This window comes from Taudactylus pleione, unplaced genomic scaffold (genome assembly GCF_031769625.1).
Source record: "Taudactylus pleione unplaced genomic scaffold, aTauple2 ptg000145l, whole genome shotgun sequence".
In the NCBI taxonomy this organism is placed as follows: Eukaryota; Metazoa; Chordata; class Amphibia; order Anura; family Myobatrachidae; genus Taudactylus; species Taudactylus pleione.
The window spans coordinates 517079-545026 of record NW_028284547.1 but is presented as its reverse complement, the minus strand read 5'-3'; the positions used below and the strand labels follow the sequence as shown (position 1 = coordinate 545026).

General features: G+C 39.7%; 48 non-coding genes across 48 annotated transcripts; all 48 read left to right on the top strand.

Moving 5' to 3' along the window:
- Positions 1-166: 166 nt before the first annotated feature.
- LOC148522471 (U4 spliceosomal RNA) lies at positions 167-307 on the top strand. The gene has a single exon (XR_015878647.1). It is a non-coding gene; the product is annotated as a U4 spliceosomal RNA (small nuclear RNA).
- A 436-nt stretch (positions 308-743) lies between these two features.
- On the top strand, positions 744-884 carry LOC148522470 (U4 spliceosomal RNA). The gene has a single exon (XR_015878674.1). It is a non-coding gene; the product is annotated as a U4 spliceosomal RNA (small nuclear RNA).
- Positions 885-1323: 439 nt separating this feature from the next.
- On the top strand, positions 1324-1464 carry LOC148522469 (U4 spliceosomal RNA). The gene has a single exon (XR_015878613.1). It is a non-coding gene; the product is annotated as a U4 spliceosomal RNA (small nuclear RNA).
- Positions 1465-1900: 436 nt separating this feature from the next.
- On the top strand, positions 1901-2041 carry LOC148522468 (U4 spliceosomal RNA). The gene has a single exon (XR_015878542.1). It is a non-coding gene; the product is annotated as a U4 spliceosomal RNA (small nuclear RNA).
- A 448-nt stretch (positions 2042-2489) lies between these two features.
- LOC148522467 (U4 spliceosomal RNA) lies at positions 2490-2630 on the top strand. Its single transcript, XR_015878673.1, has one exon. It is a non-coding gene; the product is annotated as a U4 spliceosomal RNA (small nuclear RNA).
- A 450-nt stretch (positions 2631-3080) lies between these two features.
- Positions 3081-3221, top strand: LOC148522466 (U4 spliceosomal RNA). Its single transcript, XR_015878561.1, has one exon. It is a non-coding gene; the product is annotated as a U4 spliceosomal RNA (small nuclear RNA).
- A 436-nt stretch (positions 3222-3657) lies between these two features.
- LOC148522465 (U4 spliceosomal RNA) lies at positions 3658-3798 on the top strand. The gene has a single exon (XR_015878642.1). It is a non-coding gene; the product is annotated as a U4 spliceosomal RNA (small nuclear RNA).
- A 448-nt stretch (positions 3799-4246) lies between these two features.
- On the top strand, positions 4247-4387 carry LOC148522464 (U4 spliceosomal RNA). The gene has a single exon (XR_015878737.1). It is a non-coding gene; the product is annotated as a U4 spliceosomal RNA (small nuclear RNA).
- A 437-nt stretch (positions 4388-4824) lies between these two features.
- On the top strand, positions 4825-4965 carry LOC148522463 (U4 spliceosomal RNA). The gene has a single exon (XR_015878558.1). It is a non-coding gene; the product is annotated as a U4 spliceosomal RNA (small nuclear RNA).
- A 436-nt stretch (positions 4966-5401) lies between these two features.
- Positions 5402-5542, top strand: LOC148522462 (U4 spliceosomal RNA). Its single transcript, XR_015878748.1, has one exon. It is a non-coding gene; the product is annotated as a U4 spliceosomal RNA (small nuclear RNA).
- Positions 5543-5982: 440 nt separating this feature from the next.
- LOC148522461 (U4 spliceosomal RNA) lies at positions 5983-6123 on the top strand. Its single transcript, XR_015878586.1, has one exon. It is a non-coding gene; the product is annotated as a U4 spliceosomal RNA (small nuclear RNA).
- Positions 6124-6559: 436 nt separating this feature from the next.
- On the top strand, positions 6560-6700 carry LOC148522460 (U4 spliceosomal RNA). The gene has a single exon (XR_015878747.1). It is a non-coding gene; the product is annotated as a U4 spliceosomal RNA (small nuclear RNA).
- A 436-nt stretch (positions 6701-7136) lies between these two features.
- Positions 7137-7277, top strand: LOC148522459 (U4 spliceosomal RNA). The gene has a single exon (XR_015878583.1). It is a non-coding gene; the product is annotated as a U4 spliceosomal RNA (small nuclear RNA).
- Positions 7278-7726: 449 nt separating this feature from the next.
- LOC148522458 (U4 spliceosomal RNA) lies at positions 7727-7867 on the top strand. The gene has a single exon (XR_015878662.1). It is a non-coding gene; the product is annotated as a U4 spliceosomal RNA (small nuclear RNA).
- A 451-nt stretch (positions 7868-8318) lies between these two features.
- LOC148522457 (U4 spliceosomal RNA) lies at positions 8319-8459 on the top strand. Its single transcript, XR_015878626.1, has one exon. It is a non-coding gene; the product is annotated as a U4 spliceosomal RNA (small nuclear RNA).
- Positions 8460-8895: 436 nt separating this feature from the next.
- LOC148522456 (U4 spliceosomal RNA) lies at positions 8896-9036 on the top strand. Its single transcript, XR_015878654.1, has one exon. It is a non-coding gene; the product is annotated as a U4 spliceosomal RNA (small nuclear RNA).
- A 450-nt stretch (positions 9037-9486) lies between these two features.
- LOC148522455 (U4 spliceosomal RNA) lies at positions 9487-9627 on the top strand. The gene has a single exon (XR_015878595.1). It is a non-coding gene; the product is annotated as a U4 spliceosomal RNA (small nuclear RNA).
- A 450-nt stretch (positions 9628-10077) lies between these two features.
- LOC148522454 (U4 spliceosomal RNA) lies at positions 10078-10218 on the top strand. The gene has a single exon (XR_015878541.1). It is a non-coding gene; the product is annotated as a U4 spliceosomal RNA (small nuclear RNA).
- A 449-nt stretch (positions 10219-10667) lies between these two features.
- On the top strand, positions 10668-10808 carry LOC148522453 (U4 spliceosomal RNA). Its single transcript, XR_015878702.1, has one exon. It is a non-coding gene; the product is annotated as a U4 spliceosomal RNA (small nuclear RNA).
- A 438-nt stretch (positions 10809-11246) lies between these two features.
- LOC148522452 (U4 spliceosomal RNA) lies at positions 11247-11387 on the top strand. The gene has a single exon (XR_015878740.1). It is a non-coding gene; the product is annotated as a U4 spliceosomal RNA (small nuclear RNA).
- A 438-nt stretch (positions 11388-11825) lies between these two features.
- On the top strand, positions 11826-11966 carry LOC148522451 (U4 spliceosomal RNA). Its single transcript, XR_015878563.1, has one exon. It is a non-coding gene; the product is annotated as a U4 spliceosomal RNA (small nuclear RNA).
- A 449-nt stretch (positions 11967-12415) lies between these two features.
- Positions 12416-12556, top strand: LOC148522450 (U4 spliceosomal RNA). The gene has a single exon (XR_015878670.1). It is a non-coding gene; the product is annotated as a U4 spliceosomal RNA (small nuclear RNA).
- Positions 12557-12992: 436 nt separating this feature from the next.
- LOC148522449 (U4 spliceosomal RNA) lies at positions 12993-13133 on the top strand. Its single transcript, XR_015878540.1, has one exon. It is a non-coding gene; the product is annotated as a U4 spliceosomal RNA (small nuclear RNA).
- Positions 13134-13556: 423 nt separating this feature from the next.
- Positions 13557-13697, top strand: LOC148522448 (U4 spliceosomal RNA). The gene has a single exon (XR_015878736.1). It is a non-coding gene; the product is annotated as a U4 spliceosomal RNA (small nuclear RNA).
- A 449-nt stretch (positions 13698-14146) lies between these two features.
- On the top strand, positions 14147-14287 carry LOC148522447 (U4 spliceosomal RNA). Its single transcript, XR_015878738.1, has one exon. It is a non-coding gene; the product is annotated as a U4 spliceosomal RNA (small nuclear RNA).
- A 448-nt stretch (positions 14288-14735) lies between these two features.
- Positions 14736-14876, top strand: LOC148522446 (U4 spliceosomal RNA). The gene has a single exon (XR_015878684.1). It is a non-coding gene; the product is annotated as a U4 spliceosomal RNA (small nuclear RNA).
- A 437-nt stretch (positions 14877-15313) lies between these two features.
- LOC148522445 (U4 spliceosomal RNA) lies at positions 15314-15454 on the top strand. The gene has a single exon (XR_015878644.1). It is a non-coding gene; the product is annotated as a U4 spliceosomal RNA (small nuclear RNA).
- Positions 15455-15890: 436 nt separating this feature from the next.
- LOC148522444 (U4 spliceosomal RNA) lies at positions 15891-16031 on the top strand. Its single transcript, XR_015878567.1, has one exon. It is a non-coding gene; the product is annotated as a U4 spliceosomal RNA (small nuclear RNA).
- A 436-nt stretch (positions 16032-16467) lies between these two features.
- Positions 16468-16608, top strand: LOC148522443 (U4 spliceosomal RNA). The gene has a single exon (XR_015878663.1). It is a non-coding gene; the product is annotated as a U4 spliceosomal RNA (small nuclear RNA).
- A 439-nt stretch (positions 16609-17047) lies between these two features.
- On the top strand, positions 17048-17188 carry LOC148522442 (U4 spliceosomal RNA). The gene has a single exon (XR_015878612.1). It is a non-coding gene; the product is annotated as a U4 spliceosomal RNA (small nuclear RNA).
- A 436-nt stretch (positions 17189-17624) lies between these two features.
- On the top strand, positions 17625-17765 carry LOC148522441 (U4 spliceosomal RNA). Its single transcript, XR_015878625.1, has one exon. It is a non-coding gene; the product is annotated as a U4 spliceosomal RNA (small nuclear RNA).
- Positions 17766-18201: 436 nt separating this feature from the next.
- On the top strand, positions 18202-18342 carry LOC148522440 (U4 spliceosomal RNA). Its single transcript, XR_015878539.1, has one exon. It is a non-coding gene; the product is annotated as a U4 spliceosomal RNA (small nuclear RNA).
- A 448-nt stretch (positions 18343-18790) lies between these two features.
- On the top strand, positions 18791-18931 carry LOC148522439 (U4 spliceosomal RNA). Its single transcript, XR_015878687.1, has one exon. It is a non-coding gene; the product is annotated as a U4 spliceosomal RNA (small nuclear RNA).
- Positions 18932-19368: 437 nt separating this feature from the next.
- On the top strand, positions 19369-19509 carry LOC148522438 (U4 spliceosomal RNA). Its single transcript, XR_015878701.1, has one exon. It is a non-coding gene; the product is annotated as a U4 spliceosomal RNA (small nuclear RNA).
- Positions 19510-19959: 450 nt separating this feature from the next.
- On the top strand, positions 19960-20100 carry LOC148522437 (U4 spliceosomal RNA). The gene has a single exon (XR_015878628.1). It is a non-coding gene; the product is annotated as a U4 spliceosomal RNA (small nuclear RNA).
- A 437-nt stretch (positions 20101-20537) lies between these two features.
- LOC148522436 (U4 spliceosomal RNA) lies at positions 20538-20678 on the top strand. Its single transcript, XR_015878672.1, has one exon. It is a non-coding gene; the product is annotated as a U4 spliceosomal RNA (small nuclear RNA).
- A 450-nt stretch (positions 20679-21128) lies between these two features.
- Positions 21129-21269, top strand: LOC148522435 (U4 spliceosomal RNA). The gene has a single exon (XR_015878735.1). It is a non-coding gene; the product is annotated as a U4 spliceosomal RNA (small nuclear RNA).
- Positions 21270-21705: 436 nt separating this feature from the next.
- On the top strand, positions 21706-21846 carry LOC148522434 (U4 spliceosomal RNA). Its single transcript, XR_015878606.1, has one exon. It is a non-coding gene; the product is annotated as a U4 spliceosomal RNA (small nuclear RNA).
- Positions 21847-22282: 436 nt separating this feature from the next.
- LOC148522433 (U4 spliceosomal RNA) lies at positions 22283-22423 on the top strand. Its single transcript, XR_015878705.1, has one exon. It is a non-coding gene; the product is annotated as a U4 spliceosomal RNA (small nuclear RNA).
- A 450-nt stretch (positions 22424-22873) lies between these two features.
- On the top strand, positions 22874-23014 carry LOC148522432 (U4 spliceosomal RNA). The gene has a single exon (XR_015878560.1). It is a non-coding gene; the product is annotated as a U4 spliceosomal RNA (small nuclear RNA).
- Positions 23015-23450: 436 nt separating this feature from the next.
- On the top strand, positions 23451-23591 carry LOC148522431 (U4 spliceosomal RNA). Its single transcript, XR_015878640.1, has one exon. It is a non-coding gene; the product is annotated as a U4 spliceosomal RNA (small nuclear RNA).
- Positions 23592-24039: 448 nt separating this feature from the next.
- On the top strand, positions 24040-24180 carry LOC148522430 (U4 spliceosomal RNA). The gene has a single exon (XR_015878734.1). It is a non-coding gene; the product is annotated as a U4 spliceosomal RNA (small nuclear RNA).
- A 437-nt stretch (positions 24181-24617) lies between these two features.
- Positions 24618-24758, top strand: LOC148522429 (U4 spliceosomal RNA). Its single transcript, XR_015878557.1, has one exon. It is a non-coding gene; the product is annotated as a U4 spliceosomal RNA (small nuclear RNA).
- A 436-nt stretch (positions 24759-25194) lies between these two features.
- Positions 25195-25335, top strand: LOC148522428 (U4 spliceosomal RNA). Its single transcript, XR_015878746.1, has one exon. It is a non-coding gene; the product is annotated as a U4 spliceosomal RNA (small nuclear RNA).
- A 440-nt stretch (positions 25336-25775) lies between these two features.
- LOC148522427 (U4 spliceosomal RNA) lies at positions 25776-25916 on the top strand. The gene has a single exon (XR_015878585.1). It is a non-coding gene; the product is annotated as a U4 spliceosomal RNA (small nuclear RNA).
- Positions 25917-26352: 436 nt separating this feature from the next.
- LOC148522426 (U4 spliceosomal RNA) lies at positions 26353-26493 on the top strand. Its single transcript, XR_015878653.1, has one exon. It is a non-coding gene; the product is annotated as a U4 spliceosomal RNA (small nuclear RNA).
- Positions 26494-26943: 450 nt separating this feature from the next.
- LOC148522425 (U4 spliceosomal RNA) lies at positions 26944-27084 on the top strand. Its single transcript, XR_015878579.1, has one exon. It is a non-coding gene; the product is annotated as a U4 spliceosomal RNA (small nuclear RNA).
- A 450-nt stretch (positions 27085-27534) lies between these two features.
- On the top strand, positions 27535-27675 carry LOC148522424 (U4 spliceosomal RNA). Its single transcript, XR_015878600.1, has one exon. It is a non-coding gene; the product is annotated as a U4 spliceosomal RNA (small nuclear RNA).
- Positions 27676-27948: the final 273 nt, after the last annotated feature.

The following is a 27948-nucleotide window of genomic DNA, read 5'->3' as shown; positions in this document are numbered from 1 at the left end:
TAAAATGTCCCTGAAGGCACCACCCAGGAATATTTTCACTGATCTTGGACTCATTAGCATATAGGTTCCCACAATTCACTGCTCCTAGCCAGAGACTGGATTTGTCTAGCCCTGGTTGTAATGAGTTCTATGTTGCAGATGCTGATTGCACCAGCCAAATCCAACCAACTTTGCGCAGTGGCATTATCATAGCTGATGAGGGCCAACCGAGGCGTGATTATTGCTAGTTGAAAACTTTACCCAATACCCCGCCATGATGACTTGCAATATAGTCAGCATTGGCAATTTTTGCTAGTCTCCCAGAAGACTTTTAGTTCTTGTAAATGAGAGATTTGTTGGAGCCAGTTTAGTTGTTTCCTGCTTTTATAGGTGAGGAAGCACATTTGACTCCATGTCTTCCAGTTGCTGATATTGAAGATTGATTTAGAGATGATTGTCATTATCTTTTTTCTCCATGAGAGGTTCCAGTTATTTAACTGCATACTCATACAAAGTGGAGATTTCTTGGAACAAAGTTCCTTACAACTCTTGTTAACACAGAGTCTGAGAGATAAAAAAAGCACTTAAGAACAGAAAATAAAATGTCCCTGAAGGCATCACCCAGGAATATTTTCACTGATCTTGGACTCATTAGCATATAGGTTCCCACAATTCACAGCTCCTAGCCAGAGACTGGATTTGTCTAGCCCTGGTTGTAATGAGTTCTATGTTGCAGATGCTGATTGCACCAGCCAAGTACAATCAACTTTGCGCAGTGGCATTATCATAGCCAATGAGGTCCAACCGAGGCGTGATTATTGCTAGTTGAAAACTTTACCCAATACCCCGCCATGATGACTTGCAATATAGTCAGCATTGGCAATTTTTGCTAGTCTCCCAGGAGACTATTAGTTCTTGTAAATGAGAGATTTGAAGGAGCCAGTTTAATTGTTTTCCTTCTTTTATAGGTGAGGAAGTACATTTGACTCCATGTCTTCCAGTTGCTGATATTGAAGATTGATTTAGAGATGATTGTCATTATCTTTCTTCTCCATGAGAGGTTCCAGCTATTTAACTGCATACTCATACAAAGTGGAGATTTCTTGGAACAAAGTTCCTTACAACTCTTGTTAACACAGAGTCTGAGAGATAAAAAAAAGCACTTAAGAACAGAAAATAAAATGTCCCTGAAAGGCATCACCCAGGAATATTTTCACTGATCTTGGACTCATTAGCATATAGGTTCCCACAATTCACTGCTCCTAGCCAGAGACTGGATTTGTCTAGCCCTGGTTGTAATGAGTTCTATGTTGCAGATGCTGATTGCACCAGCCAAGTCCAACCAACTTTGCGCAGTGGCATTATCATAGCCGATGAGGGCCAACCGAGGCGTGATTATTGCTAGTTGAAAACTTTACCCAATACCCCGCCATGATGACTTGCAATATAGTCAGCATTGGCAATTTTTGCTAGTCTACCAGGAGACTATTAGTTCTTGTAAATGAGAGATTTGTTGGAGCCAGTTTAATTGTTTTTCTGCTTTTATAGGTGAGTAAGCACATATGACTCCATGTCTTCTAGATGCTGATAGTGAAGATTGACATAGAGATGATTGTCATTATCTTTCTTCTCCATGAGAAGTTAAAGCTATTTAACTGCATACTCATACAAAGTGGAGATATCTTGGAACAAAATTCCTTACAACTCTTGTTAACACAGAGTCTGAGAGAAAAAAAAGCACTTAAGAACTGAAAATAAAATGTCCCTGAAGGCACCACCCAGGAATATTTTCGCTGATCTTGGACTCATTAGCATATAGGTTCCCACAATTCACTGCTCCTAGCCAGAGACTGGATTTGTCTAGCCCTGGTTGTAATGAGTTCTATGTTGCAGATGCTGATTGCACCAGCCAAGTCCAACCAACTTTGCGCAGTGGCATTATCATAGCCGATGAGGGCCAACCGAGGCGTGATTATTGCTAGTTGAAAACTTTACCCAATACCCCGCCATGATGACTTGCAATATAGTCAGCATTGGCAATTTTTGCTAGTCTCCCAGGAGACTATTAGTTCTTGTAAATGAGAGATTTGTTGGAGCCAGTTTAATTGTTTTCCTGCTTTTATAGGTGAGGAAGCACATTTGACTCTATGTCTTCTAGTTGCTGATAGTGAAGATTGACTTAGAGATGATTGTCATTATCTTTCTTCTCCATGAGAAGTTCCAGCTATTTAATTGCATACTCATACAAAGTGGAGATTTCTTGGAACAAAATTCCTTACAACTCTTGTTAACACAGAGTCTGAGAGATAAAAAAGCACTTAAGAACAGAAAATAAAATGTCCCTGAAGGCATCACCCAGGAATATTTTCACTGATCTTGGGCTCATTAGCATATACATTAGCATATAGGTTCCCACAATGCACTGCTCCTAGCCAGAGACTGGATTTGTCTAGCCCTGGTTGTAATGAGTTCTATGTTGCAGATGCTGATTGCACCAGCCAAGTCCAACCAACTTTGCGCAGTGGCATTATCATAGCCAAGGAGGACCAACCGAGGTGTGATTATTGCTAGTTGAAAACTTTACCCAATACCCCGCCATGATGACTTGCAATATAGTCAGGATTGGCAATTTTTGCTAGTCTCCCATGAGACTATTAGTTCTTGTAAATGAGAGATTTGTTGGAGCCAGTTTAATTGTTTTCCTGCTTTTATAGGTGAGGAAGCACATTTGACTCCATGTCTTCCAGTTGCTGATATTGAAGATTGACTTAGAGATGATTGTCATTATCTTTCTTCTCCATGAGAGGTTCCAGCTATTTAACTGCATACTCATACAAAGTGGAGATTTCTTGGAACAAAATTCCTTACAACTCTTGTTAACACAGAGTCTGAGAGATAAAAAAAAGCACTTAAGAACAGAAAATAAAATGTCCCTGAAGGCATCACCCAGGAATATTTTCACTGATCTTGGGCTCATTAGCATATACATTAGCATATAGGTTCCCACAATGCACTGCTCCTAGCCAGAGACTGGATTTGTCTAGCCATGGTTGTAATGAGTTCTATGTTGCAGATGCTGATTGCACCAGCCAAGTCCAACCAACTTTGCGCAGTGGCATTATCATAGCCGATGAGGGCCAACCGAGGCGTGATTATTGCTAGTTGAAAACTTTACCCAATACCCCGCCATGATGACTTGCAATATAGTCAGCATTGGCAATTTTTGCTAGTCTCCCTGGAGACTATTAGTTCTTGTAAATGAGAGATTTGAAGGAGCCAGTTTAATTGTTTTCCTTCTTTTATAGGTGAGGAAGCACATTTGACTCCATGTCTTCCAGTTGCTGATATTGAAGATTGATTTAGAGATGATTGTCATTATCTTTCTTCTCCATGAGAGGTTCCAGCTATTTAACTGCATACTCATACAAAGTGGAGATTTCTTGGAACAAAATTCCTTACAACTCTTGTCAACACATAGTGTGAGAGATAAAAAAGCACTTAAGAACTGAAAATAAAATGTCCCTGAAGGCATCACCCAGGAATATTTTCACTGATCTTGGACTCATTAGCATATAGGTTCCCACAATTCACTGCTCCTAGCCAGAGACTGGATTTGTCTAGCCCTGGTTGTAATGAGTTCTATGTTGCAGATGCTGATTGCACCAGCCGAGTCCAACCAACTTTGCGCAGTGGCATTATCATAGCCAAGGAGGACCAACCGAGGTGTGATTATTGCTAGTTGAAAACTTTACCCAATATCCCGCCATGATGACTTGCAATATAGTCAGCATTGGCAATTTTTGCTAGTCTCCCAGGAGACTATTAGTTTTTGTAAATGAGAGATTTGTTGGAGCCAGTTAAATTGTTTTCCTGCATTTATAGGTGAGGAAGCACATTTGACTCCATGTTTTCTAGTTGCTGATAGTGAAGATTGACTTAGAGATGATTGTCATTATCTTTCTTCTCCATGAGAGGTTCCAGCTATTTAACTGCATACTCATACAAAGTGGAGATTTTTTGGAACAAAATTCCTTACAACTCTTGTTAACACAGAGTCTGAGAGATAAAAAAGCACTTAAGAACAGAAAATAAAATGTCCCTGAAGGCATCACCCAGGAATATTTTCACCGATCTTGGGCTCATTAGCATATACATTAGCATATAGGTTCCCACAATGCACTGCTCCTAGCCAGAGACTGGATTTGTCTAGCCCTGGTTGTAATGAGTTCTATGTTGCAGATGCTGATTGCACCAGCCAAGTACAATCAACTTTGCGCAGTGGCATTATCATAGCCAATGAGGTCCAACCGAGGTGTGATTATTGCTAGTTGAAAACTTTACCCAATACCCCGCCATGATGACTTGCAATATAGTCAGCATTGGCAATTTTTGCTAGTCTCCCAGGAGACTATTAGTTCTTATAAATAAGAGATTTGTTGGAGCCAGTTTAATTGTTTTCCAGCTTTTCTAGGTGAGGAAGTACATTTGACTCCATGTCTTCCAGTTGCTGATATTGAAGATTGATTTAGAGATGATTGTCATTATCTTTTTTCTCCATGAGAGGTTCCAGCTATTTAACTGCATACTCATACAAAGTGGAGATTTCTTGGAACAAAGTTCCTTACAACTCTTGTTAACACAGAGTCTGAGAGATAAAAAAAGCACTTAAGAACAGAAAATAAAATGTCCCTGAAGGCATCACCCAGGAATATTTTCACTGATCTTGGACTCATTAGCATATAGGTTCCCACAATTCACTGCTCCTAGCCAGAGACTGGATTTGTCTAGCCCTGGTTGTAATGAGTTCTATGTTGCAGATGCTGATTGCACCAGCCAAGTCCAACCAATTTTGCGCAGTGGCATTATCGTAACCAATGAGGTCCAACCGAGGTGTGATTATTGCTAGTTGAAAACTTTACCCAATACCTCGCCATGATGACTTGCAATATAGTCAGCATTGGCAATTTTTGCTAGTCTCCCAGGAGACTATTAGTTCTTGTAAATGAGAGATTTGAAGGAGCCAGTTTAATTGTTTTCCTTCTTTTATAGGTGAGGAAGCACATTTGACTCCATGTCTTCCAGTTGCTGATATTGAAGATTGATTTAGAGATGATTGTCATTATCTTTCTTCTCCATGAGAGGTTCCAGCTATTTAACTGCATACTCATACAAAGTGGAGATTTCTTGGAACAAAATTCCTTACAACTCTTGTTAACACATAGTCTGAGAGATAAAAAAGCACTTAAGAACTGAAAATAAAATGTCCCTGAAGGCATCACCCAGGAATATTTTCACTGATCTTGGACTCTTTAGCATATAGGTTCCCACAATTCACTGCTCCTAGCCACAGACTGGATTTGTCTAGCCCTGGTTGTAATGAGTTCTATGTTGCAGATGCTGATTGCACCAGCCAAGTTCAATCAACTTTGCGCAGTGGCATTATCATAGCCAATGAAGTCCAACCGAGGCGTGATTATTGCTAGTTGAAAACTTTACCCAATACCCCGCCATGATGACTTGCAATATAGTCAGCATTGGCAATTTTTGCTAGTCTCCCAGGAGACTATTAGTTCTTGTAAATGAGAGATTTGTTGGAGCCAGTTTAATTGTTTTCCTGCTTTTATAGGTGAGGAAGCACATTTGACTCCATGTCTTCCAGTTGCTGATATTGAAGATTGACTTAGAGATGATTGTCATTATCTTTCTTCTCCATGAGAGGTTCCAGCTATTTAACTGCATACTCATACAAAGTGGAGATTTCTTGGAACAAAATTCCTTACAACTCTTGTTAACACATAGTCTGAGAGATAAAAAAAAAAGCACTTAAGAACAAAAAATAAAATGTCCCTGAAGGCATCACCCAGGAATATTTTCACTGATCTTGGACTCATAAGCATATAGGTTCCCACAATGCACTGCTCCTAGCCAGAGACTGGATTTGTCTAGCCATGGTTGTAATGAGTTCTATGTTGCAGATGCTGATTGCTCCAGCCAAGTCCAATCAACTTTGCGCAGTGGCATTATCGTAACCAATGAGGTCCAACCGAGGTGAGATTATTGCTAGTTGAAAACTTTACCCAATACGCCGCCATGATGACTTGCAATATAGTCAGCATTGGCAATTTTTGCTAGTCTCCCAGGAGACTATTAGTTCTTGTAAATGAGAGATTTGAAGGAGCCAGTTTAATTGTTTTCCTTCTTTTATAGGTGAGGAAGCACATTTGACTCCATGTCTTCCAGTTGCTGATATTGAAGATTGATTTAGAGATGATTGTCATTATCTTTCTTCTCCATGAGAGGTTCCAGCTATTTAACTGCATACTCATACAAAGTGGAGATTTCTTGGAACAAAATTCCTTACAACTCTTGTTAACACATAGTCTGAGAGATAAAAAAGCACTTAAGAACTGAAAATAAAATGTCCCTGAAGGCATCACCCAGGAATATTTTCACTGATCTTGGACTCTTTAGCATATAGGTTCCCACAATTCACTGCTCCTAGCCACAGACTGGATTTGTCTAGCCCTGGTTGTAATGAGTTCTATGTTGCAGATGCTGATTGCACCAGCCAAGTTCAATCAACTTTGCGCAGTGGCATTATCATAGCCAATGAAGTCCAACCGAGGCGTGATTATTGCTAGTTGAAAACTTTACCCAATACCCCGCCATGATGACTTGCAATATAGTCAGCATTGGCAATTTTTGCTAGTCTCCCAGGAGACTATTAGTTCTTGTAAATGAGAGATTTGTTGGAGCCAGTTTAATTGTTTTCCTGCTTTTATAGGTGAGGAAGCACATTTGACTCCATGTCTTCCAGTTGCTGATATTGAAGATTGACTTAGAGATGATTGTCATTATCTTTCTTCTCCATGAGAGGTTCCAGCTATTTAACTGCATACTCATACAAAGTGGAGATTTCTTGGAACAAAATTCCTTACAACTCTTGTTAACACAGAGTCTGAGAGATAAAAAAGCACTTAAGAACAGAAAATAAAATGTCCCTGAAGGCATCACCCAGGAATATTTTCACTGATCTTGGACTCATAAGCATATAGGTTCCCACAATTCACTGCTCCTAGCCAGAGACTGGATTTGTCTAGCCCTGGTTGTAATGAGTTCTATGTTGCAGATGCTGATTGCACCAGCCAAGTCCAATCAACTTTGCGCAGTGGTATTATCATAGCCAATGAGGTCCAACCGAGGCGTCATTATTGCTAGTTGAAAACTTTACCCAATACCCCGCCATGATGACTTGCAATATAGTCAGCATTGGCAATTTTTGCTAGTCTCCCAGGAGACTATTAGTTCTTGTAAATGAGAGATTTGAAGGAGCCAGTTTAATTGTTTTCCTTCTTTTATAGGTGAGGAAGTACATTTGACTCCATGTCTTCCAGTTGCTCATATTGAAGATTGACTTAGAGATGATTGTCATTATCTTTCTTCTCCATGAGAGGTTCCAGCTATTTAACTGCATACTCATACAAAGTGGAGATTTCTTGGAACAAAATTCCTTACAACTCTTGTTAACACAGAGTCTGAGAGATAAAAAAAGCACTTAAGAACAGAAAATAAAATGTCCCTGAAGGCATCACCCAGGAATATTTTCACTGATCTTGGGCTCATTAGCATATACATTAGCATATAGGTTCCCACAATGCACTGCTCCTAGCCAGAGACTGGATTTGTCTAGCCCTGGTTGTAATGAGTTCTATGTTGCAGATGCTGATTGCACCAGCAAAGTACAATCAACTTTGCGCAGTGGCATTATCATAGCCAATGAGGTCCAACTGAGATGTGATTATTGCTAGTTGAAAACTTTAACCAATACCCTGCCATGATGACTTGCAATATAGTCAGCATTGGCAATTTTTGCTAGTCTCCCAGGAGACTATTAGTTCTTGTAAATGAGAGATTTGTTGGAGCCAGTTTAATTGTTTTCCTGCTTTTATAGGTGAGGAAGCACATTTGACTCCATGTCTTCCAGTTGCTGATATTGAAGATTGACTTAGAAATGATTGTCATTATCTTTCTTCTCCATGAGAGGTTCCAGCTATTTAACTGCATACTCATACAAAGTGGAGATTTCTTGGAACAAAATTCCTTACAACTCTTGTTAACACATAGTCTGAGAGATAAAAAAAAAGCACTTAAGAACAAAAAATAAAATGTCCCTGAACGCATCACCCAGGAATATTTTAACTGATCTTGGACTCATTAGCATATACATTAGCATATAGGTTCCCACAATGCACTGCTCCTAGCCAGAGACTGGATTTGTCTAGCCATGGTTGTAATGAGTTCTATGTTGCAGATGCTGATTGCTCCAGCCAAGTCCAATCAACTTTGCGCAGTGGCATTATCGTAACCAATGAGGTCCAACCGAGGTGAGATTATTGCTAGTTGAAAACTTTACCCAATACGCTGCCATGATGACTTGCAATATAGTCAGCATTGGCAATTTTTGCTAGTCTCCCAGGAGACTATTAGTTCTTGTAAATGAGAGATTTGAAGGAGCCAGTTTAATTGTTTTCCTTCTTTTATAGGTGAGGAAGCACATTTGACTCCATGTCTTCCAGTTGCTGATATTGAAGATTGATTTAGAGATGATTGTCATTATCTTTCTTCTCCATGAGAGGTTCCAGCTATTTAACTGCATACTCATACAAAGTGGAGATTTCTTGGAACAAAATTCCTTACAACTCTTGTTAACACATAGTCTGAGAGATAAAAAAGCACTTAAGAACTGAAAATAAAATGTCCCTGAAGGCATCACCCAGGAATATTTTCACTGATCTTGGACTCATTAGCATATAGGTTCCCACAATTCACTGCTCCTAGCCAGAGACTGGATTTGTCTAGCCCTGGTTGTAATGAGTTCAATGTTGCAGATGCTGATTGCACCAGCCAAGTCCAACCAACTTTGCGCAGTGGCATTATCATAGCCGATGAGGGCCAACCGAGGCGTGATTATTGTTAGTTGAAAACTTTACCCAATACCCCGCCATGATGATTTGCAATATAGTCAGCATTGGCAATTTTTGCTAGTCTCCCAGGAGACTATTAGTTCTTGTAAATGAGAGATTTGTTGGAGCCAGTTTAATTGTTTTCCTGCTTTTATAGGTGAGGAGGCACATTTGACTCCATGTCTTCTAGTTGCTGATATTGAAGTTTGACTTAGAGATGATTGTCATTATCTTTCTTCTCCATGAGAGGTTCCAGCTATTTAACTGCATACTCATACAAAGTGGAGATTTCTTGGAACAAAATTCATTACAACTCTTGTTAACACAGAGTCTGAGAGATAAAAAAAAGCAATTAAGAACTGAAAATAAAATGTCCCTGAAGGCATCACCCAGGAATATTTTCACTGATCTTGGGCTCATTAGCATATACATTAGCATATAGGTTCCCACAATACACTGCTCCTAGCCAGAGACTGGATTTGTCTAGCCATGGTTGTAATGAGTTCTATGTTGCAGATGCTGATTGCTCCAGCCAAGTCCAATCAACTTTGCGCAGTGGCATTATCGTAACCAATGAGGTCCAACCGAGGCGTGATAATTGCTAGTTGAAAACTTTACCCAATACCCCGCCATGATGACTTGCAATATAGTCAGCATTGGCAATTTTTGCTAGTCTCCCAGGAGACTATTAGTTCTTGTAAATGAGAGATTTGTTGGAGCCAGTTTAATTGTTTTCCTGCTTTTATAGGTGAGGAAGCACATTTGACTCCATGTCTTCCAGTTGCTGATATTGAAGATTGACTTAGAGATGATTGTCATTATCTTTCTTCTCCATGAGAGGTTCCAGCTATTTAACTGCATACTCATACAAAGTGGAGATTTCTTGGAACAAAATTCCTTACAACTCTTGTTAACACAGAGTCTGAGAGATAAAAAAAAGCACTTAAGAACAGAAAATAAAATGTCCCTGAAGGCATCACCCAGGAATATTTTCACTGATCTTGGGCTCATTAGCATATACATTAGCATATAGGTTCCCACAATGCACTGCTCCTAGCCAGAGACTGGATTTGTCTAGCCATGGTTGTAATGAGTTCTATGTTGCAGATGCTGATTGCACCAGCCAAGTACAATCAACTTTGCGCAGTGGCATTATCATAGCCGATGAGGGCCAACCGAGGCGTGATTATTGCTAGTTGAAAACTTTACCCAATACCCCGCCATGATGACTTGCAATATAGTCAGCATTGGCAATTTTTGCTAGTCTCCCAGGAGACTATTAGTTCTTGTAAATGAGATATTTGTTGGAGCCAGTTTAATTGTTTTCCTACTTTTATAGGTGAGGAAGCACATTTGACTCCATGTCTTCCAGTTGCTGATATTGAAGATTGACTTAGAGATGATTGTCATTATCTTTCTTCTCCATGAGAGGTTCCAGCTATTTAACTGCATACTCATACAAAGTGGAGATTTCTTGGAACAAAATTCCTTACAACTCTTGTTAACACAGAGTCTGAGAGATAAAAAAAGCACTTAAGAACAGAAAATAAAATGTCCCTGAAGGCATCACCCAGGAATATTTTCACTGATCTTGGGCTCATTAGCATATACATTAGCATATAGGTTCCCACAATTCACTGCTCCTAGCCACAGACTGGATTTGTCTAGCCCTGGTTGTAATGAGTTCTATGTTGCAGATGCTGATTGCACCAGCCAAGTACAACTAACTTTGCGCAGTGGCATTATAATAGCCGATGAGGGCCAACCGAGGCGTGATTATTGCTAGTTGAAAACTTTACCCAATACCCTGCCGTGATGAATTGCAATATAGTCAGCATTGGCAATTTTTGCTAGTCTCCCAGGAGACTATTAGTTCTTGTAAATGAGAGATTTGTTGGAGCCAGTTTAATTGTTTTCCTGCTTTTATAGGTGAGGAAGCACATTTGACTCCATGTCTTCCAGTTGCTGATATTGAAGATTGACTTAGAGATGATTGTCTTTATCTTTCTTCTCCATGAGAGGTTCCAGCTATTTAACTGCATACTCATACAAAGTGGAGATTTCTTGGAACAAAATTCCTTACAACTCTTGTTAACACAGAGTCTGAGAGATAAAAAAAAGCACTTAAGAACAGAAAATAAAATGTCCCTGAAGGCATCACCCAGGAATATTTTCACTGATCTTGGACTCATAAGCATATAGGTTCCCACAATTCACTGCTCCTAGCCAGAGACTGGATTTGTCTAGCCCTGGTTGTAATGAGTTCTATGTTGCAGATGCTGATTGCACCAGCCAAGTACAATCAACTTTGCGCAGTGGCATTATCATAGCCAATGAGGTCCAACCGAGGTGTGATTATTGCTAGTTGAAAACTTTACCCAATACCCCGCCATGATGACTTGCAATATAGTCAGCATTGGCAATTTTTGCTAGTCTTCCAGGAGACTATTAGTTCTTGTAAATGAGAGATTTGAAGGAGCCAGTTTAATTGTTTTCCTTCTTTTATAGGTGAGGAAGTACATTTGACTCCATGTCTTCCAGTTGCTGATATTGAAGATTGACTTAGAGATGATTGTCATTATCTTTCTTCTCCATGAGAGGTTCCAGCTATTTAACTGCATACTCATACAAAGTGGAGATTTCTTGGAACAAAATTCCTTACAACTCTTGTTAACACAGAGTCTGAGAGATAAAAAAAAGCACTTAAGAACAGAAAATAAAATGTCCCTGAAGGCATCACCCAGGAATATTTTCACTGATCTTGGACTCATTAGCATATAGGTTCCCACAATTCACTGCTCCTAGCCAGAGACTGGATTTGTCTAGCCCTGGTTGTAATGAGTTCTATGTTGCAGATGCTGATTGCACCAGCCAAGTACAATCAACTTTGCGCAGTGGCATTATCATAGCCAATGAGGTCCAACTGAGGCGTGATTATTGCTAGTTGAAAACTTTACCCAATACCCCGCCATGATGACTTGCAATATAGTCAGCATTGGCAATTTTTGCTAGTTTCCCAGGAGACTATTAGTTCTTGTAAATAAGAGATTTGAAGGAGCCAGTTTAATTGTTTTCCTGCTTTTATAGGTGAGGAAGCACATTTGACTCCATGTCTTCCAGTTGCTGATATTGAAGATTGACTTAGAGATGATTGTCATTATCTTTCTTCTCCATGAGAGGTTCCAGCTATTTAACTGCATACTCATACAAAGTGGAGATTTCTTGGAACAAAATTCATTACAACTCTTGTTAACACAGAGTCTGAGAGATAAAAAAAGCACTTAAGAACTGAAAATAAAATGTCCCTGAAGGCATCACCCAGGAATATTTTCACTGATCTTGGGCTCATTAGCATATACATTAGCATATAGGTTCCCACAATACACTGCTCCTAGCCAGAGACTGGATTTGTCTAGCCATGGTTGTAATGAGTTCTATGTTGCAGATGCTGATTGCTCCAGCCAAGTCCAATCAACTTTGCGCAGTGGCATTATCGTAACCAATGAGGTCCAAGCGAGGCGTGATTATTGCTAGTTGAAAACTTTACCCAATACCCCGCCATGATGACTTGCAATATAGTCAGCATTGGCAATTTTTGCTAGTCTCCCAGGAGACTATTAGTTCTTGTAAATGAAAGATTTGAAGGAGCCAGTTTAATTGTTTTCCTTCTTTTATAGGGGAGGAAGCACATTTGACTCCATGTCTTCCAGTTGCTGATATTGAAGATTGATTTAGAGATGATTGTCATTATCTTTCTTCTCCATGAGAGGTTCCAGCTATTTAACTGCATACTCATACAAAGTGGAGATTTCTTGGAACAAAATTCCTTACAACTCTTGTTAACACATAGTCTGAGAGATAAAAAAGCACTTAAGAACTGAAAATAAAATGTCCCTGAAGGCATCACCCAGGAATATTTTCACTGATCTTGGACTCATTAGCATATAGGTTCCCACAATTCACTGCTCCTAGCCAGAGACTGGATTTGTCTAGCCCTGGTTGTAATGAGTTCTATGTTGCAGATGCTGATTGCACCAGCCAAGTACAACTAACTTTGCGCAGTGGCATTATCATAGCCGATGAGGGCCAACCGAGGCGTGATTATTGCTAGTTGAAAACTTTACCCAATACCCCGCCATGATGACTTGCAATATAGTCAGCATTGGCAATTTTTGCTAGTCTCCCAGGAGACTATTAGTTCTTGTAAATGAGAGATTTGTTGGAGCCAGTTTAATTGTTTTCCTGCTTTTATAGGTGAGGAAGCACATTCGACTCCATGTCTTCCAGTTGTTGATATTGATGATTGTCTTTATCTTTCTTCTCCATGAGAGGTTCCAACTATTTAACTGCATACTCATACAAAGTGGAAATTTCTTGGAACAAAATTCCTTACAACTCTTGTTAACACAGAGTCTGAGAGATAAAAAAAAGCACTTAAGAACAGAAAATAAAATGTCCCTGAAGGCATCACCCAGGAATATTTTCACTGATCTTGGACTCATAAGCATATAGGTTCCCACAATTCACTGCTCCTAGCCAGAGACTGGATTTGTCTAGCCCTGGTTGTAATGAGTTCTATGTTGCAGATGCTGATTGCACCAGCCAAGTACAATTAACTTTGCGCAGTGGCATTATCATAGCCAATGAGGTCCAACCGAGGTGTGATTATTGCTAGTTGAAAACTTTACCCAATACCCCGCCATGATGACTTGCAATATAGTCAGCATTGGCAATTTTTGCTAGTCTCCCAGGAGACTATTAGTTCTTGTAAATGAGAGATTTGAAGGAGCCAGTTTAATTGTTTTCCTTCTTTTATAGGTGAGGAAGTACATTTGACTCCATATCTTCCAGTTGCTGATATTGAAGATTGACTTAGAGATGATTGTCATTATCTTTCTTCTCCATGAGAGGTTCCAGCTATTTAACTGCATACTCATACAAAGTGGAGATTTCTTGGAACAAAATTCCTTACAACTCTTGTTAACACAGAGTCTGAGAGATGAAAAAAGCACTTAAGAACAGAAAATAAAATGTCCCTGAAGGCATCACCCAGGAATATTTTCACTGATCTTGGACTCATTAGCATATACATTAGCATATAGGTTCCCACAATGCACTGCTCCTAGCCAGAGACTGGATTTGTCTAGCCATGGTTGTAATGAGTTCTATGTTGCAGATGCTGATTGCTCCAGCCAAGTCCAATCAACTTTGCGCAGTGGCATTATCGTAACCAATGAGGTCCAACCGAGGTGTGATTATTGCTAGTTGAAAACTTTGCCCAATACCCCGCCATGATGACTTGCAATATAGTCAGCATTGGCAATTTTTGCTAGTCTCCCAGGAGACTATTAGTTCTTGTAAATGAGAGATTTGAAGGAGCCAGTTTAATTGTTTTCCTTCTTTTATAGGGGAGGAAGCACATTTGACTCCATGTCTTCAAGTTGCTGATATTGAAGATTGATTTAGAGATGATTGTCATTATCTATCTTCTCCATGAGAGGTTCCAGCTATTTAACTGCATACTCATACAAAGTGGAGATTTCTTGGAACAAAATTCCTTACAACTCTTGTTAACACATAGTCTGAGAGATAAAAAAGCACTTAAGAACAGAAAATAAAATGTCCCTGAAGGCATCACCCAGGAATATTTTCACTGATCTTGGGCTCATTAGCATATACATTAGCATATAGGTTCCCACAATGCACTGCTCCTAGCCAGAGATTGGATTTGTCTAGCCCTGGTTGTAATGAGTTCTATGTTGCAGATGCTGATTGCACCAGCCAAGTCCAACCAACTTTGCGCAGTGGCATTATCATAGCCGATGAGGGCCAACCGAGGCGTGATTATTGCTAGTTGAAAACTTTACCCAATACCCCGCCATGATGACTTGCAATATAGTCAGCATTGGCAATTTTTACTAGTTTACCAGGAGACTATTAGTTCTTGTAAATGAGAGATTTGTTGGAGCCAGTTTAATTGTTTTCCTGCTTTTATAGGTGAGGAAGCACATTTGACTCCATGTCTTCTAGATGCTGATAGTGAAGATTGACTTAGAGATGATTGTCATTATCTTTCTTCTCCATGAGAAGTTAAAGCTATTTAACTGCATACTCATACAAAGTGGAGATATCTTGGAACAAAATTCCTTACAACTCTTGTTAACACAGAGTCTGAGAGAAAAAAAAAGCACTTAAGAACTGAAAATAAAATGTCCCTGAAGGCACCACCCAGGAATATTTTCGCTGATCTTGGACTCATTAGCATATAGGTTCCCACAATTCACTGCTCCTAGCCAGAGACTGGATTTGTCTAGCCCTGGTTGTAATGAGTTCTATGTTGCAGATGCTGATTGCACCAGCCAAGTCCAACCAACTTTGCGCAGTGGCTTTATCATAGCCGATGAGGGCCAACCGAGGCGTGATTATTGCTAGTTGAAAACTTTACCCAATACTCTGCCATGATGACTTGCAATATAGTCAGCATTGGCAATTTTTGCTAGTCTCCCAGGAGACTATTAGTTCTTGTAAATGAGAGATTTGTTGGAGCCAGTTTAATTGTTTTCCTGCTTTTATAGGTGAGGAAGCACATTTGACTCCATGTCTTCTAGTTGCTGATAGTGAAGATTGACTTAGAGATGATTGTCATTTTCTTTCTTCTCCATGAGAAGTTCCAGCTATTTAACTGCATACTCATACAAAGTGGAGATTTCTTGGAACAAAATTCCTTACAACTCTTGTTAACACAGAGTCTGAGAGATAAAAAAGCAATTAAGAACAGAAAATAAAATGTCCCTGAAGGCATCACCCAGGAATATTTTCACTGATCTTGGGCTCATTAGCATATAGGTTCCCACAATGCACTGCTCCTAGCCACAGACTGGATTTGTCTAGCCCTGGTTGTAATGAGTTCTATGTTGCAGATGCTGATTGCACCAGCCAAGTACAATCAACTTTGCGCAGTGGCATTATCATAGCCAATGAAGTCCAACCGAGGCGTGATTATTGCTAGTTGAAAACTTTAACCAATACCCCGCCATGATGACTTGCAATATAGTCAGCATTGGCAATTTTTGCTAGTCTCCCAGGAGACTATTAGTTCTTGTAAATGAGAGATTTGTTGGAGCCAGTTTAATTGTTTTCCTTCTTTTATAGGTGAGGAAGTACATTTGACTCCATGTCTTCCAGTTGCTGATATTGACGATTGACTTAGAGATGATTGTCATTATCTTTCTTCTCCATGAGAAGTTCCAGCTATTTAACTGCATACTCATACAAAGTGGAGATTTCTTGGAACAAAATTCCTTACAACTCTTGTCAACACATAGTCTGAGAGATAAAAAAGCACTTAAGAACTGAAAATAAAATGTCCCTGAAGGCATCACCCAGGAATATTTTCACTGATCTTGGACTCATTAGCATATAGGTTCCCACAATTCACAGCTCCTAGCCAGAGACTGGATTTGTCTAGCCCTGGTTGTAATGAGTTCTATGTTGCAGATGCTGATTGCACCAGCCAAGTACAATCAACTTTGCGCAGTGGCATTATCATAGCCAATGAGGTCCAACCGAGGCGTGATTATTGCTAGTTGAAAACTTTACCCAATACCCCGCCATGATGACTTGCAATATAGTCAGCATTGGCAATTTTTGCTAGTCTCCCAGGAGACTATTAGTTCTTGTAAATGAGAGATTTGAAGGAGCCAGTTTAATTGTTTTCCTTCTTTTATAGGTGAGGAAGTACATTTGACTCCATGTCTTCCAGTTGCTGATATTGAAGATTGATTTAGAGATGATTGTCATTATCTTTCTTCTCCATGAGAGGTTCCAGCTATTTAACTGCATACTCATACAAAGTGGAGATTTCTTGGAACAAAGTTCCTTACAACTCTTGTTAACACAGAGTCTGAGAGATAAAAAAAAGCACTTAAGAACAGAAAATAAAATGTCCCTGAAAGGCATCACCCAGGAATATTTTCACTGATCTTGGACTCATTAGCATATAGGTTCCCACAATTCACTGCTCCTAGCCAGAGACTGGATTTGTCTAGCCCTGGTTGTAATGAGTTCTATGTTGCAGATGCTGATTGCACCAGCCAAGTCCAACCAACTTTGCGCAGTGGCATTATCATAGCCGATGAGGGCCAACCGAGGCGTGATTATTGCTAGTTGAAAACTTTACCCAATACCCCGCCATGATGACTTGCAATATAGTCAGCATTGGCAATTTTTGCTAGTCTACCAGGAGACTATTAGTTCTTGTAAATGAGAGATTTGTTGGAGCCAGTTTAATTGTTTTCCTGCTTTTATAGGTGAGGAAGCACATTTGACTCCATGTCTTCTAGATGCTGATAGTGAAGATTGACTTAGAGATGATTGTCATTATCTTTCTTCTCCATGAGAAGTTAAAGCTATTTAACTGCATACTCATACAAAGTGGAGATATCTTGGAACAAAATTCCTTACAACTCTTGTTAACACAGAGTCTGAGAGAAAAAAAAGCACTTAAGAACAGAAAATAAAATGTCCCTGAAGGCATCACCCAGGAATATTTTCACTGATCTTGGACTCATTAGCATATAGGTTCCCACAATTCACTGCTCCTAGCCAGAGACTGGATTTGTCTAGCCCTGGTTGTAATGAGTTCTATGTTGCAGATGCTGATTGCACCAGCCAAGTCCAACCAACTTTGCGCAGTGGCATTATCATAGCCGATAAGGGCCAACCGAGGCGTGATTATTGCTAGTTGAAAACTTTACCCAATACCCCGCCATGATGACTTGCAATATAGTCAGCATTGGCAATTTTTGCTAGTCTCCCAGGAGACTATTAGTTCTTGTAAATGAGAGATTTGTTGGAGCCAGTTTAATTGTTTTTCTGCTTTTATAGGTGAGGAAGCACATTTGACTCCATGTCTTCTAGATGCTGATAGTGAAGATTGACATAGAGATGATTGTCATTATCTTTCTTCTCCATGAGAAGTTAAAGCTATTTAACTGCATACTCATACAAAGTGGAGATATCTTGGAACAAAATTCCTTACAACTCTTGTTAACACAGAGTCTGAGAGAAAAAAAAGCACTTAAGAACTGAAAATAAAATGTCCCTGAAGGCACCACCCAGGAATATTTTCGCTGATCTTGGACTCATTAGCATATAGGTTCCCACAATTCACTGCTCCTAGCCAGAGACTGGATTTGTCTAGCCCTGGTTGTAATGAGTTCTATGTTGCAGATGCTGATTGCACCAGCCAAGTCCAACCAACTTTGCGCAGTGGCATTATCATAGCCGATGAGGGCCAACCGAGGCGTGATTATTGCTAGTTGAAAACTTTACCCAATACCCCGCCATGATGACTTGCAATATAGTCAGCATTGGCAATTTTTGCTAGTCTCCCAGGAGACTATTAGTTCTTGTAAATGAGAGATTTGTTGGAGCCAGTTTAATTGTTTTCCTGCTTTTATAGGTGAGGAAGCACATTTGACTCTATGTCTTCTAGTTGCTGATAGTGAAGATTGACTTAGAGATGATTGTCATTATCTTTCTTCTCCATGAGAAGTTCCAGCTATTTAATTGCATACTCATACAAAGTGGAGATTTCTTGGAACAAAATTCCTTACAACTCTTGTTAACACAGAGTCTGAGAGATAAAAAAGCACTTAAGAACAGAAAATAAAATGTCCCTGAAGGCATCACCCAGGAATATTTTCACTGATCTTGGGCTCATTAGCATATACATTAGCATATAGGTTCCCACAATGCACTGCTCCTAGCCAGAGACTGGATTTGTCTAGCCATGGTTGTAATGAGTTCTATGTTGCAGATGCTGATTGCACCAGCCAAGTCCAACCAACTTTGCGCAGTGGCATTATCGTAACAAATGAGGGCCAACCGAGGCGTGATTATTGCTAGTTGAAAACTTTACCCAATACCCTGCCATGATGACTTGCAATATAGTCAGCATTGGCAATTTTTGTTAGTCTCCCAGGAGACTATTAGTTCTTGTAAATGTGAGATTTGAAGGAGCCAGTTTAATTGTTTTCCTTCTTTTATAGTTGAGGAAGTACATTTGACTCCATTTCTTCCAGTTGCTGATATTGAAGATTGACTTAGAGATGATTGTCATTATCTTTCTTCTCCATGAGAGGTTCCAGCTATTTAACTGCATACTCATACAAAGTGGAGATTTCTTGGAACAAAATTCCTTACAACTCTTGTTAACACAGAGTCTGAGAGATAAAAAAAGCACTTAAGAACAGAAAATAAAATGTCCCTGAAGGCATCACCCAGGAATATTTTCACTGATCTTGGACTCATTAGCATATAGGTTCCCACAATTCACTGCTCCTAGCCAGAGACTGGATTTGTCTAGCCCTGGTTGTAATGAGTTCTATGTTGCAGATGCTGATTGCACCAGCCAAGTCCAACCAATTTTGCGCAGTGGCATTATCATAGCCAAGGAGGACCAACCGAGGCGCGATTATTGCTAGTTGAAAACTTTACCCAATACCCCGCCATGATGACTTGCAATATAGTCAGGATTGGCAATTTTTGCTAGTCTCCCAGGAGACTATTAGTTCTTGTAAATGAGAGATTTGTTGGAGCCAGTTTAATTGTTTTCCTGCTTTTTATAGGTGAGGAAGCACATTTGACTCCATGTCTTCTAGTTGCTGATAGTGAAGATTGACTTAGAGATGATTGTCATTATCTTTCTTCTCCATGAGAAGTTCCAGCTATTTAACTGCATACTCATACAAAGTGGAGATTTCTTGGAACAAAATTCCTTACAACTCTTGTTAACACAGAGTCTGAGAGATAAAAAAGCACTTAAGAACAGAAAATAAAATGTCCCTGAAGGCATCTACCCAGGAATATTTTCACTGATCTTGGGCTCATTAGCATATACATTAGCATATAGGTTCCCACAATGCACTGCTCCTAGCCAGAGATTGGATTTGTCTAGCCATGGTTGTAATGAGTTCTATGTTGCAGATGCTGATTGCTCCAGCCAAGTCCAATCAACTTTGCGCAGTGGCATTATTGTAACCAATGAGGTCCAACCGAGGTGTGATTATTGCTAGTTGAAAACTTTACTCAATACCCCGCCATGATGACTTGCAATATAGTCAGCATTGGCAATTTTTGCTAGTCTCCCAGTAGACTATTAGTTCTTGTAAATGAGAGATTTGAAGGGGCCAGTTTAATTGTTTTCCTTCTTTTATAGGTGAGAAAGTACATTTGACTCCATGTCTTCCAGTTGCTGATATTGACGATTGACTTAGAGATGATTGTCATTATCTTTCTTCTCCATGAGAGGTTCCAGCTATTTAACTGCATACTCATACAAAGTGGAGATTTCTTGGAACAAAATTCCTTACAACTCTTGTTAACACAGAGTCTGAGAGATAAAAAAAGCACTTAAGAACAGAAAATAAAATGTCCCTGAAGGCATCACCCAGGAATATTGTCACTGATCTTGGACTCATTAGCATATAGGTTCCCACAATTCACTGCTCCTAGCCAGAGACTGGATTTGTCTAGCCCTGGTTGTAATGAGTTCTATGTTGCAGATGCTGATTGCACCAGCCAAGTCCAACCAACTTTGCGCAGTGGCATTATCATAGCCAAGGAGGACCAACCGAGGTGTGATTATTGCTAGTTGAAAACTTTACCCAATACCCCGCCATGATGACTTGCAATATAGTCAGGATTGGCAATTTTTGCTAGTCTCCCATGAGACTATTAGTTCTTGTAAATGAGAGATTTGTTGGAGCCAGTTTAATTGTTTTCCTGCTTTTATAGGTGAGGAAGCACATTTGACTCCATGTCTTCCAGTTGCTGATATTGAAGATTGACTTAGAGATGATTGTCATTATCTTTCTTCTCCATGAGAGGTTCCAGCTATTTAACTGCATACTCATACAAAGTGGAGATTTCTTGGAACAAAATTCCTTACAACTCTTGTTAACACAGAGTCTGAGAGATAAAAAAAAGCACTTAAGAACAGAAAATAAAATGTCCCTGAAGGCATCACCCAGGAATATTTTCACCGATCTTGGGCTCATTAGCATATACATTAGCATATAGGTTCCCACAATGCACTGCTCCTAGCCAGAGACTGGATTTGTCTAGCCCTGGTTGTAATGAGTTCTATGTTGCAGATGCTGATTGCACCAGCCAAGTACAATCAACTTTGCGCAGTGGCATTATCATAGCCAATGAGGTCCAACCGAGGTGTGATTATTGCTAGTTGAAAACTTTACCCAATACCCCGCCATGATGACTTGCAATATAGTCAGCATTGGCAATTTTTGCTAGTCTCCCAGGAGACTATTAGTTCTTGTAAATGAGAGATTTGTTGGAGCCAGTTTAATTGTTTTCCAGCTTTTCTAGGTGAGGAAGCACATTTGACTCCATGTCTTCCAGTTGCTGATATTGAAGATTGATTTAGAGATGATTGTCATTATCTTTCTTCTTCATGAGAGGTTCCAGCTATTTAACTGCATATTCATACAAAGTGGAGATTTCTTGGAACAAAATTCCTTACAACTCTTGTTAACACATAGTCTGAGAGATAAAAAAGCACTTAAGAACTGAAAATAAAATGTCCCTGAAGGCATCACCCAGGAATATTTTCACTGATCTTGGACTCATTAGCATATAGGTTCCCACAATTCACTGCTCCTAGCCAGAGACTGGATTTGTCTAGCCCTGGTTGTAATGAGTTCTATGTTGCAGATGCTGATTGCACCAGCCAAGTCCAACCAACTTTGCGCAGTGGCATTATCATAGCTGATGAGGGCCAACCGAGGCGTGATTATTGCTAATTGAAAACTTTACCCAATACCCCGCCATGATGACTTGCAATATAGTCAGCATTGGCAATTTTTGCTAGTCTCCCAGGAGACTATTAGTTCTTGTAAATGAGAGATTTGTTGGAGCCAGTTTAATTGTTTTCCTGCTTTTATAGGTGAGGAAGCACATTTGACTCCATGTCTTCCAGTTGCTGATATTGAAGATTGACTTAGAGATGATTGTCATTATCTTTCTTCTCCATGAGAGGTTCCAGCTATTTAACTGCATACTCATACAAAGTGGAGATTTCTTGGAACAAAATTCCTTACAAGTCAGGAACACAGAGTCTGAGAGATAAAAAAAAGCACTTAAGAACAGAAAATAAAATGTCCCTGAAGGCATCACCCAGGAATATTTTCACTGATCTTGGACTCATTAGCATATAGGTTCCCACAATTCACTGCTCCTAGCCAGAGACTGGATTTGTCTAGCCCTGGTTGTAATGAGTTCTATGTAGCAGATGCTGATTGCTCCAGCCAAGTACAATCAATTTTGCGCAGTGGCATTAACATAGCCAATAAGGTCCAACCGAGGCGTGATATTTGCTAGTTGAAAACTTTACCCAATACCCTGCCATGATGACTTGCAATATAGTCAGCATTGGCAATTTTTGCTAGTCTGCCAGGAGACTATTAGTTCTTGTAAATGAGAGATTTGTTGGAGCCAGTTTAATTGTTTTCCTGCTTTTATAGGTGAGGAAGCACATTTGACTCCATGTCTTCCAGTTGCTGATATTGAAGATTGACTTAGAGATGATTGTCATTATCTTTCTTCTCCATGAGAGGTTCCAGCTATTTAACTGCATACTCATACAAAGTGGAGATTTCTTGGAACAAAATTCCTTACAACTCTTGTTAACACAGAGTCTGAGAGATAAAAAAAAGCACTTAAGAACAGAAAATAAAATGTCCCTGAAGGCATCACCCAGGAATATTTTCACTGATCTTGGGCTCATTAGCATATACATTAGCATATAGGTTCCCACAATGCACTGCTCCTAGCCAGAGACTGGATTTGTCTAGCCATGGTTGTAATGAGTTCTATGTTGCAGATGCTGATTGCACCAGCCAAGTCCAACCAACTTTGCGCAGTGGCATTATCATAGCCGATGAGGGCCAACCGAGGCGTGATTATTGCTAGTTGAAAACTTTACCCAATACCCCGCCATGATGACTTGCAATATAGTCAGCATTGGCAATTTTTGCTAGTCTCCCTGGAGACTATTAGTTCTTGTAAATGAGAGATTTGAAGGAGCCAGTTTAATTGTTTTCCTTCTTTTATAGGTGAGGAAGCACATTTGACTCCATGTCTTCCAGTTGCTGATATTGAAGATTGATTTAGAGATGATTGTCATTATCTTTCTTCTCCATGAGAGGTTCCAGCTATTTAACTGCATACTCATACAAAGTGGAGATTTCTTGGAACAAAATTCCTTACAACTCTTGTCAACACATAGTGTGAGAGATAAAAAAGCACTTAAGAACTGAAAATAAAATGTCCCTGAAGGCATCACCCAGGAATATTTTCACTGATCTTGGACTCATTAGCATATAGGTTCCCACAATTCACTGCTCCTAGCCAGAGACTGGATTTGTCTAGCCCTGGTTGTAATGAGTTCTATGTTGCAGATGCTGATTGCACCAGCCGAGTCCAACCAACTTTGCGCAGTGGCATTATCATAGCCAAGGAGGACCAACCGAGGTGTGATTATTGCTAGTTGAAAACTTTACCCAATATCCCGCCATGATGACTTGCAATATAGTCAGCATTGGCAATTTTTGCTAGTCTCCCAGGAGACTATTAGTTTTTGTAAATGAGAGATTTGTTGGAGCCAGTTAAATTGTTTTCCTGCATTTATAGGTGAGGAAGCACATTTGACTCCATGTTTTCTAGTTGCTGATAGTGAAGATTGACTTAGAGATGATTGTCATTATCTTTCTTCTCCATGAGAGGTTCCAGCTATTTAACTGCATACTCATACAAAGTGGAGATTTTTTGGAACAAAATTCCTTACAACTCTTGTTAACACAGAGTCTGAGAGATAAAAAAGCACTTAAGAACAGAAAATAAAATGTCCCTGAAGGCATCACCCAGGAATATTTTCACCGATCTTGGGCTCATTAGCATATACATTAGCATATAGGTTCCCACAATGCACTGCTCCTAGCCAGAGACTGGATTTGTCTAGCCCTGGTTGTAATGAGTTCTATGTTGCAGATGCTGATTGCACCAGCCAAGTACAATCAACTTTGCGCAGTGGCATTATCATAGCCAATGAGGTCCAACCGAGGTGTGATTATTGCTAGTTGAAAACTTTACCCAATACCCCGCCATGATGACTTGCAATATAGTCAGCATTGGCAATTTTTGCTAGTCTCCCAGGAGACTATTAGTTCTTATAAATAAGAGATTTGTTGGAGCCAGTTTAATTGTTTTCCAGCTTTTCTAGGTGAGGAAGTACATTTGACTCCATGTCTTCCAGTTGCTGATATTGAAGATTGATTTAGAGATGATTGTCATTATCTTTTTTCTCCATGAGAGGTTCCAGCTATTTAACTGCATACTCATACAAAGTGGAGATTTCTTGGAACAAAGTTCCTTACAACTCTTGTTAACACAGAGTCTGAGAGATAAAAAAAGCACTTAAGAACAGAAAATAAAATGTCCCTGAAGGCATCACCCAGGAATATTTTCACTGATCTTGGACTCATTAGCATATAGGTTCCCACAATTCACTGCTCCTAGCCAGAGACTGGATTTGTCTAGCCCTGGTTGTAATGAGTTCTATGTTGCAGATGCTGATTGCACCAGCCAAGTCCAACCAATTTTGCGCAGTGGCATTATCGTAACCAATGAGGTCCAACCGAGGTGTGATTATTGCTAGTTGAAAACTTTACCCAATACCTCGCCATGATGACTTGCAATATAGTCAGCATTGGCAATTTTTGCTAGTCTCCCAGGAGACTATTAGTTCTTGTAAATGAGAGATTTGAAGGAGCCAGTTTAATTGTTTTCCTTCTTTTATAGGTGAGGAAGCACATTTGACTCCATGTCTTCCAGTTGCTGATATTGAAGATTGATTTAGAGATGATTGTCATTATCTTTCTTCTCCATGAGAGGTTCCAGCTATTTAACTGCATACTCATACAAAGTGGAGATTTCTTGGAACAAAATTCCTTACAACTCTTGTTAACACATAGTCTGAGAGATAAAAAAGCACTTAAGAACTGAAAATAAAATGTCCCTGAAGGCATCACCCAGGAATATTTTCACTGATCTTGGACTCTTTAGCATATAGGTTCCCACAATTCACTGCTCCTAGCCACAGACTGGATTTGTCTAGCCCTGGTTGTAATGAGTTCTATGTTGCAGATGCTGATTGCACCAGCCAAGTTCAATCAACTTTGCGCAGTGGCATTATCATAGCCAATGAAGTCCAACCGAGGCGTGATTATTGCTAGTTGAAAACTTTACCCAATACCCCGCCATGATGACTTGCAATATAGTCAGCATTGGCAATTTTTGCTAGTCTCCCAGGAGACTATTAGTTCTTGTAAATGAGAGATTTGTTGGAGCCAGTTTAATTGTTTTCCTGCTTTTATAGGTGAGGAAGCACATTTGACTCCATGTCTTCCAGTTGCTGATATTGAAGATTGACTTAGAGATGATTGTCATTATCTTTCTTCTCCATGAGAGGTTCCAGCTATTTAACTGCATACTCATACAAAGTGGAGATTTCTTGGAACAAAATTCCTTACAACTCTTGTTAACACATAGTCTGAGAGATAAAAAAAAAAGCACTTAAGAACAAAAAATAAAATGTCCCTGAAGGCATCACCCAGGAATATTTTCACTGATCTTGGACTCATAAGCATATAGGTTCCCACAATGCACTGCTCCTAGCCAGAGACTGGATTTGTCTAGCCATGGTTGTAATGAGTTCTATGTTGCAGATGCTGATTGCTCCAGCCAAGTCCAATCAACTTTGCGCAGTGGCATTATCGTAACCAATGAGGTCCAACCGAGGTGAGATTATTGCTAGTTGAAAACTTTACCCAATACGCCGCCATGATGACTTGCAATATAGTCAGCATTGGCAATTTTTGCTAGTCTCCCAGGAGACTATTAGTTCTTGTAAATGAGAGATTTGAAGGAGCCAGTTTAATTGTTTTCCTTCTTTTATAGGTGAGGAAGCACATTTGACTCCATGTCTTCCAGTTGCTGATATTGAAGATTGATTTAGAGATGATTGTCATTATCTTTCTTCTCCATGAGAGGTTCCAGCTATTTAACTGCATACTCATACAAAGTGGAGATTTCTTGGAACAAAATTCCTTACAACTCTTGTTAACACATAGTCTGAGAGATAAAAAAGCACTTAAGAACTGAAAATAAAATGTCCCTGAAGGCATCACCCAGGAATATTTTCACTGATCTTGGACTCATTAGCATATAGGTTCCCACAATTCACTGCTCCTAGCCAGAGACTGGATTTGTCTAGCCCTGGTTGTAATGAGTTCAATGTTGCAGATGCTGATTGCACCAGCCAAGTCCAACCAACTTTGCGCAGTGGCATTATCATAGCCGATGAGGGCCAACCGAGGCGTGATTATTGTTAGTTGAAAACTTTACCCAATACCCCGCCATGATGATTTGCAATATAGTCAGCATTGGCAATTTTTGCTAGTCTCCCAGGAGACTATTAGTTCTTGTAAATGAGAGATTTGTTGGAGCCAGTTTAATTGTTTTCCTGCTTTTATAGGTGAGGAGGCACATTTGACTCCATGTCTTCTAGTTGCTGATATTGAAGTTTGACTTAGAGATGATTGTCATTATCTTTCTTCTCCATGAGAGGTTCCAGCTATTTAACTGCATACTCATACAAAGTGGAGATTTCTTGGAACAAAATTCATTACAACTCTTGTTAACACAGAGTCTGAGAGATAAAAAAAAGCAATTAAGAACTGAAAATAAAATGTCCCTGAAGGCATCACCCAGGAATATTTTCACTGATCTTGGGCTCATTAGCATATACATTAGCATATAGGTTCCGACAATACACTGCTCCTAGCCAGAGACTGGATTTGTCTAGCCATGGTTGTAATGAGTTCTATGTTGCAGATGCTGATTGCTCCAGCCAAGTCCAATCAACTTTGCGCAGTGGCATTATCGTAACCAATGAGGTCCAACCGAGGCGTGATTATTGCTAGTTGAAAACTTTACCCAATACCCCGCCATGATGACTTGCAATATAGTCAGCATTGGCAATTTTTGCTAGTCTCCCAGGAGACTATTAGTTCTTGTAAATGAGAGATTTGTTGGAGCCAGTTTAATTGTTTTCCTGCTTTTATAGGTGAGGAAGCACATTTGACTCCATGTCTTCCAGTTGCTGATATTGAAGATTGACTTAGAGATGATTGTCATTATCTTTCTTCTCCATGAGAGGTTCCAGCTATTTAACTGCATACTCATACAAAGTGGAGATTTCTTGGAACAAAATTCCTTACAACTCTTGTTAACACAGAGTCTGAGAGATAAAAAAAAGCACTTAAGAACAGAAAATAAAATGTCCCTGAAGGCATCACCCAGGAATATTTTCACTGATCTTGGGCTCATTAGCATATACATTAGCATATAGGTTCCCACAATGCACTGCTCCTAGCCAGAGACTGGATTTGTCTAGCCATGGTTGTAATGAGTTCTATGTTGCAGATGCTGATTGCTCCAGCCAAGTCCAATCAACTTTGCGCAGTGGCATTATCGTAACCAATGAGGTCCAACCGAGGTGTGATTATTGCTAGTTGAAAACTTTACCCAATACCCCGCTATGATGACTTGCAATATAGTCAGCATTGGCAATTTTTTCTAGTCTCCCAGGAGACTATTAGTTCTTGTAAATGAGAGATTTGAAGGAGCCAGTTTAATTGTTTTCCTATTTTTATAGGTGAGGAAGTACATTTGACTCCATGTCTTCAAGTTGCTGATATTGAAGATTGACTTCGAGATGATTGTCATTATCTTTCTTCTCCATGAGAGGTTCCAGCTATTTAACTGCATACTCATACAAAGTGGAGATTTCTTGGAACAAAATTCCTTACAACTCTTGATAACACAGAGTCTGAGAGATAAAAAAAGCACTTAAGAACAGAAAATA